Raw genomic sequence first — 7754 nt, 5'->3', positions numbered from 1 at the left:
AGTAAGGCCTCGTACTCAGCTGCATTATTAGTACAAGGAAATATAAGCCGGAGCACATAACAAAATTTGTCACCTCGAGGGGAAGTTAAAACAACTCCAGCCCCCGAGCCTTCTAACTGCCTGGACCCATCAAAGTGAATAGTCCAATATGTGTTATCTGGCTTCTCCTCAGGTGCCTGCAACTCTGTCCAATCATTGATAAAATCCACTAGGGCTTGAGACTTGATAGCAGTCCGAGGCATGTATTTCAAACCGTGAGGCCCAAGCTCAATGGCCCACTTGACGACTCGTCCTGCGGCCTCTCTATTCTGGATGATGTCTCCCAAGGGGGCAGAACTTACCACAGTTATAGGATGGCTTTGGAAGTACTGCTTCAGCTTCCGGCTTGCCATAAACACTCCATAAACGAGTTTCTGCCAATGTGGATACCTTTGTTTAGACTCAATGAGCACCTCACTGATGTAATAAACCGGCCGTTGAACCGAATGCTCCTTGCCAGCCTCCTTACGCTCCACCACGATGGCAACACTGACGGCTCGTGAATTGGCAGCCACATATAACAGCAACGGCTCTTTATCAATGGGAGCCGCAAGGACCGGTGGCTCAGACAACTGTCTCTTTAAATCTTCAAAGGTAGTATTAGCAACATCACTCCAGATAAAAGTGTTTGTTTTCTTCATCATCTGATACAGTGGTAGGGCCTTCTCACCTAACCGGCTTATGAACCGGCCTAAAGCAGCAACACGACCCGCCAGTCGCTGAACATCATTGATGCATGCCGGTTTAGCTAGAGAGGTAATTGCCTTGATCTTCTCCGGATTAGCTTCAATGCCTCTGTTTGAGACCAGAAAACCCAAGAGCTTGCCTGCAGGTACACCAAATACACACTTGGTCAGGTTAAGCATCATCTTATAAACCCGGAGATTATCAAAGGTCTCTTTCAAGTCAGATATCAAAGTTTCCTTCTCTCTGGACTTTACCACGATGTCATCCACATAAGCATGAACATTGCGCCCAATTTGATCGTGGAGACAGTTCTGTACACATCGCTGATAAGTCGCCTGAGCACTCTTGAGTCCAAATGGCATAGATACATAACAGAAGGCTCCAAACGGAGTGATGAAAGCCGTCTTCTCCTAGTCCTTAACTGCCATTTTAATCTGATGATAACCAGAGTAAGCATCCAAAAAGCTCAAACGCTCGTAGCCCGCCGTAGCATCAATGATTTGATCAATACGGGGGAGAGCAAAGGGATCAGCCGGACAAGCCTTATTTAAGTCCGTGTAATCCACACACATCCGCCAGGTGCCGTTCTTCTTGAGCACGAGCACCGGGTTAGCCAACCACTCCGGGTGAAAAACTTCAATAATAAACCCAGCCGCTAAGAGCCGGGCGACTTCCTCTCCAATAGCTTTCCGTCTCTCTTTGTTGAACCGTCGAAGAAACTGCCTGACCGGCTTATACTTTGGATCAATATTGAGAGTGTGCTCAGCGAGTTCTCTCGGTACACCCGGCGTGTCAGAAGGTTTCCATGCGAAGATGTCCCGGTTCTCACGGATGAACTCGATGAGCATGCTTTCCTATTTAGGATCCAAATTGGCACTGATACTGAACTGCTTAGATGAATCACCTGGATTGAAATCAACAATCTTGGTTTCAGTAGCCAACTTAAACTTCATTGTCGGGTCATGCTCGATGGTTGGCTTCTTTAAAGAGGTCATATCCGCCGGGTCAACATTGTCTTGATAAAACTTCAACTCCACTACTGCACAAACAGACTCAGCATAAGCCGCGTCGCCCTCCTCACATTCCAGGGCTACCTTTCGACTTCCATGCACGGTGATGGTGCCTGTCGGTGTCAAAACTGGCGGATCTCGGGTAGGGGGTCCCGAACTGTGCGTCTAGGCAGATGGTAACAGGAGACGAGGGACACGATGTTTTACCCAGGTTCGGGCCCTCTTGATGGAGGTAAAACCCTACGTCCTGCTTGATTAATATTGATGATGTGTGTTACAAGAGTAGATCTACCACGAGATCAAGGAGGCTAAACCCTAGAAGCTAGCCTATGGTATGATTGTTGTTCGTCCTATGGACTAAAGCCATCCGGTTTATATAGACACCGGAGAGGGCTAGGGTTACACAAAGTCGGTTACAATGGTAGGAAATCTACATATCCGTATCGCCAAGCTTGCCTTCCACGCCAAGGAAAGTCCCATCCGGACACGGGACAAAGTCTTCAATCTTGTATCTTCGTAGTCTTGGAGTCCGGCCGATGATGATAGTTCAGCTATCCGGACATCCCCTAGTCCGAAACTCCCTCAGTAGCCCCTGAACCAGGCTTCAATGACGACGAGTCTGGCGCGCATGTTGTCTTCAGCATTGCAAGGCGGGTTCTTCCTCCGAATAATTTATAGAAGATTGTGAACACCAGGATAGTGTCCGGCTCTGCAAAATAAATTCCACATACCACCGTAGAGAGAATAATATCACACAAGTTCAATCTGCTGACGTATTTTGTGGCGTGACGTCACACCATTACCAAGCCTTTACTCAAATTGTTTTTATTGTTCCACCTCCGCGCATTTAGTGAGGCGGTTTTCTTGGCACGTCTTGTCAAAGCAGAGATCGTGTTCCCCTTATTCCGGGATTCCCATCAATACGGACGTGGGTAACCCAACCGCGCCATTGATTGTGACGCTTGGGAGATAAGCGAGTTTTACCAGGCTGGTGGGGACACATGTTTTTGTCCGCCCATATAAGGGGATAAAGATCCAACCCTTTTACCTGCACCTTCTTCCTCCTTGGCTTATCCATCTCCGCGAACTCGAGCTCCAGCGCCCAAGTCCGCACTTCTCACCTCAACCTTCTCCAACTATGTCCGGAGCGGGAGGCAAGTGGATGGCCTCCTCCGTCACGGAGGGGCAGATCCAGAAGCTGTGCGACGCCGGATATTTGTCCAGCGACATCATGCACCGGCTCCCCGACAAGGGAGAGCTCATCCCCACCCCCAGGCCCCATGAGAGGGTAGTATTTCTTCCCCATTTCCTCCGCGGACTGGGCTTCCCACTTCATCCCTTTGTCCGGGGGCTCATGTTCTACTACGGCCTAGATTTCCATGATCTGGCCCCGAATTTCATCCTCAACATCTCGGCGTTTATCGTCGTGTGCGAGGCCTTCCTCTGCATCCAGCCCCACTTCGGCTTGTGGCTCAAGACCTTCAGTGTCAAGACGAAGGTTGTGAAGGGCAGCCAAGCGGAGTGCGGAGGAGCCATGGTGGGCAGGATGTCCCATGTTACATGGCTGGAGGGCACCTTCGTGGAAACCATCAAGGGATGGCAATCGAGGTGGTTCTACATCACCGAGCCGCGTGACCCTGATTGGGCAGCGGCCCCCGAATTCAGATCTGGCATCCCTACACGGCTCACCTCTTGGAAAGAGAGCGGCCGGATCTGGGGGGATTCGGAGGAGCTAACCGGACTCCAAGCCTGTATCCAGAAGCTGGTGGACAAGAAGCTCAAGCTTGTCAACGTAGTCTAGGTCATGCTCATCCGCCGGATTCTCCCGTGCCAATGACGGGGCTTCAATATGTGGGAGTTTGATCCGGCGCAGCACCAGACCCTGAGCGGGCTCTTCGACACTACGTACGAAGATGTCTGGAAGGTGCTGTTCAAGGGCGCCGAAGCTCCTGAATCCGCTACCGAAGATCGCGGATTTCGCTCGCAGCATTCAGCTGACGAGGTAAGTGATTTCACCACTTGTTTTCCATAGTTTGACTCTATGCGGGATCTAAACTCCCTTTACCTTTGACAGGAATGGCTGGCGAAGGCCGAACGGACTATCTGTCCGGCCCCATTGCCCGAGGACCCAGCGGACGCCCGCCTAACAGGGCTGCTGACTCCGGCACCCCACGTGGTGCCGGAGAAGAAGGCCAAGAAGAAGGCCACGGGGACTCGGAAGAGTTCCCGTTTTCAGGTGCTATCGGATGATGAATCCGAGGCCGACTCCTCCCACCAAGGCGAGGAGGAGAAGAAGAAAGCCTCTCCCCCAGCGGGGGGGAGGGAAGAAAAGGAAGGCCTCCCCAACAAGGGAGGCCGAAGGGTCCAAGAAGGGAAAAACTCTTCCCCCGGACTGCTCCGCCAACGACGGTGACGACGACGAGGACTGGCCTCCAAGGACCAAGCCCCTGGCGAGATCGTAAGTATCCGGATTCCCGAATAACTTCAAGGTTTTTATTTTCCGCCACATCATGTCTTTCTAATGCCGCATACAACCCTGCAGTCCGCCTAAGGATGATCTCCCCACTTCGTCGAGCGGGTCCTTAGGGGCGTCAGATATGGATTCTCTTCCGACTGCCTCCACCCCCGGTGATGCGGACGATGCCGAGGTGGGATCCCAGGAAGGGACCCACCAGGAGGAGAGGGCCCCGGAGGTGTCGCAGGACAACCTCCCGGACTTTGCACCGGACTCGGCCCCGGAACCCACAGTGGCTCCGGAGTCCGGCGGGCGACCCCTTTGTAAGAAGGGCAAGACCGTGACACCGGCTGCCTCCGTCCAACCGGAGGTGCCGGATAACTTGCTGGAGGCGCTCAACGGCGCCTCCATCGAAGAGGAACACCACACTATTATGAGTGCGGTGATTCAGAAGGTGCAGCTCGCCAAGAGCGGGCTGACCGAAGCCTGCAACAGCCTTCTAACAGGCTTTGAGGTAAGAATTTTAATATGTATAAAATGGTACCGCATAGACAGTAGCCCCTGATGCTCGGTTCAGTGTTCGGAAAGAAAAGCCGGACTGAGGATCTTAAAAAAGATATATGCAGGAGTCATAAAAAATATGTCAATATGGGATTGCAGGCTGCGCTGCTGACCTCTGCCACACTGATTGCGGAGGTCAATACTTTGAAGGAAAACCTCGAGCGGTCCGAGAACAAGCTCGACCGTGCCAAGAAGCAGCTCGAGGACAAGGAAGGTGAGTAACACCTTATTAAAATTGCACCTTACAGAAAAGGATTTTGGTTGCAAAAAAGAATGACAAGGATAACATGGGTATTGCAGGGGCCACTAACGAGGTGGCGACCCTGAAAGAGGCGGTGGCCGCGGCCGAACGCAATGCGGCTGCGGAGCGCACCGAGTGAGAGAAGCAGGAGGCGCGGGTGGCGGAGGTACAGCAAGAGCTCCAGGATCTCGTGCAGAAACATGAGAGCCTGGAGCGTGACTCGAAGACTCGAGAGTCTGAGCTTGCAACGGCTCTTGAGAGTGCCAAAGCCGCTAAGGCCGAAGCCTACAAGGCCCTCCAGGAGATCGAGGTGGTAAAGAAAATAGCAGCGGGTAAGGCATTTTTCATGCAAAGTAAGCATGTGAGTGTTAATTACCTGTCGCTTACCCGAATTCGGAGCTCTCCAAGAGCGTTCACAGATCTTCCTCGCAGCATGTCCGATGCTGCCGCATTCTACCGGGCCGAGGAGGGGAGTTCGATGGAGAAGGTCTTCTGGTCTCAGTATGCTGAGGCCGGACATCCGGTGCCCCTTAGCGACCAGCTGAAGCAGCCGGTCGAGCTCCACAAGGCGGCCGAACAGGCCATGAAGGGCCTCATAGTTCGGCTGTGACCTAAGGAGACCATGCCTGGGAGCTACTTCGGCCTGGTGCGGCAGCTGGTGGATGCGTGCCCGTGGGTTGAAGTCATCAAGCACTCCGCCTGTATTGAGGGTGCTCGTCGGGCCCTTGCCCGCGCAAAGGTGCACTGGGGCAAGATGGATGCCCAGAAGCTTGCGACGGACCCGCCACCAGAGGGAAAGGAGCACCGCACGCCCGAGATGTATTATAAGAGTGTGCTGAAGGGCGCCCGCACTATTGCAGGGGAGTGCTCCAAAGATGTAATTTTTTAGTAGACTCACATTTTGTTATCTTGTGCGCTGAAAACTTAGTTCACATGCGCTAAGCAATGCTTTTTAATTTAAAATATTACCTTCTGTGCGGCTGTTTATCAAATCTGAGAGATGGCAAGTCGTCGGCTTCAGCCCCCATGCCACGAGTGCTGGGGTGTTTGGGATAAATTTGAGCGCTCTTGTTCCCATATTTGGGTCCATCTAGGGAGGCGCTCAACACAACGAACAAGGCAACCGGACTTATAATGCTTGAACACTCCCACTTAGCCATAGAATTCTATAATTTTAAATTTCGGCGAAGCCCCTAGTCTTCGGAAGGCCGAATTTGGGGCGCTATCCACGCCTGGGCCGGACAAGATCCGGCTCCTCACTCTAAGCGGCATAAGTCTTTAAGGACTCGCAAAAACCTCTCGAACAGCGACCGGCTCTCGCCTCATCATGATGGTCAGTTTTAGCTTTCTCCACTGAGGCGTTAACCCATCTCAACCGGGGCGCAATCGCAGTGGTTCTCCCAGTGCTACCTTAGCCGATATAACGGAACGTAAGGTACCAAAACATGGGAGCCGGGCAAACCCAACTATTGACCCAAGACATGATTCGGAGCCGATGCATATAATGCTATAAGTTTAGGGTGCCGCACTTGTGAAAGTGTTCGGACTTATCACACCATGATGCGGGAAACATAAGCCCCTGGTGTGTATTTACCATACCAAAGTGTACGGATGCAACGTGTCGTAAATGAACATATGTATGAAAAAGAAATGCAATTATAAGCAAAAAGGTGCTGCATTGTTTTATTCAATAAGTGCTGCTATGAATGCAGAATGATACAAATAGTGCGATAAGCAAGGGATGGGACTGTTAAACGTATCCCCCTCCAGGGGTAGGCTGCGGATTGGTGTATAAAAATGCTCGTAATAGAGACCACATGTATATTCGTTGTAGCCTTTATCCTTCCCTGGCTGTTGCATCGTGAGTTCGGCAGGTCTGCTGCCGGACAGGGCCTCTGACGAACGGAGTCCTGTGGGTAAAGAGAAAAAGAAAGAAAAGAAAAGAAAAAAAGAACGACACACTTAAGAGCCCCTGGTGTGGTTGAACCGCAGTCTGGGCCTATCGTGGTTGCGCCCCTCTCCCCATGCCCATGGCATCTTCAGAGCGTAATGGTGTACGCGAAGGACCTGTCTTGACGTTTTACAGGGGCTGGGGATGGGGCCGCACTGCTACGCGTGCTCGGAACGTGCCAGGTGGTCTTGTTGTAGGTTACTCCGGGAGCGCTTAGCTGTGTCCGGCCGTTTAACGTCCGGACTCAAGAATTGTCTTAAGAGACTGCTTTGTGCTTCTGCCGCGAGAGCCGCTGTATGTTCCTCCGTTCGGAGAGAACGTTCAGTGTTTCCGTTGACCGTGATGACTCCTCTAGGGCCTGGCATCTTGAGCTTGAGGTATGCGTAGTGCGGCACCGGGTTGAACTTTGCAAACGCGGTACGTCCGAGCAAGGCATGATAGCCCCTGCGGAACGGGACTATGTCAAAGATTAACTCCTTGCTTCAGAAGTTATCCGGGGATCCGAAGACCACTTCCAGTGTGACTGAGCCTGTACAATTGGCTTCTACACCTGGTATGACTCCTTTAAAGGTCATCTTGGTAGGTTTAATCCTTGAGGGGTCTATGCCCATTTTGCGCACTGTATCCTGATAAAGCAGGTTTAGGCTGCTGCCGCCGTCCATCAGGACTCTGGTGAGGTAAAATCCATCGATGATTGGGTCTAAGACCAATGCGGCGAATCCGCCGTGGCGGATGCTGGTGGGGTGGTCCCTTCGGTCAAAAGTGATCGGGCAGGAGGACCATGGATTGAACTTTGGGGCGATTGGCTCC

This window comes from Triticum aestivum, chromosome 6B, assembly GCF_018294505.1.
Source record: "Triticum aestivum cultivar Chinese Spring chromosome 6B, IWGSC CS RefSeq v2.1, whole genome shotgun sequence".
Classification (NCBI taxonomy): domain Eukaryota; kingdom Viridiplantae; phylum Streptophyta; class Magnoliopsida; order Poales; family Poaceae; genus Triticum; species Triticum aestivum.
Note: the sequence above shows the minus strand (reverse complement) of the source record.